Genomic DNA, 265 nt, shown 5'->3' with positions numbered 1-265 from the left:
GGAAAAAGTTAATTTATTTATCATTGTAACAATTAAAATCATAATTACTGAAAGTAAATCATGCTAATTAGCCACAGGTTGACAGCTAATAACTGTAACTTTAAATTTAATGCCTATAGATGTAAATAGTGATTTATATCCTACAGACAAACATACAGAACAGTAGTGAGACATCTGGATGCAGCTGCCCTGATTATTTTAAATAAATTTACTGAAACATTTTTTATTTCTGTTAAGGCTTGAGAAGGAGGGATTCTGTAAACTA

The sequence above is a fragment of the Austrofundulus limnaeus genome, unplaced genomic scaffold (genome assembly GCF_001266775.1).
Source record: "Austrofundulus limnaeus strain Quisiro unplaced genomic scaffold, Austrofundulus_limnaeus-1.0 Scaffold765, whole genome shotgun sequence".
Taxonomy (NCBI): Eukaryota; Metazoa; Chordata; class Actinopteri; order Cyprinodontiformes; family Rivulidae; genus Austrofundulus; species Austrofundulus limnaeus.
This window is presented reverse-complemented; position numbering follows the sequence as displayed.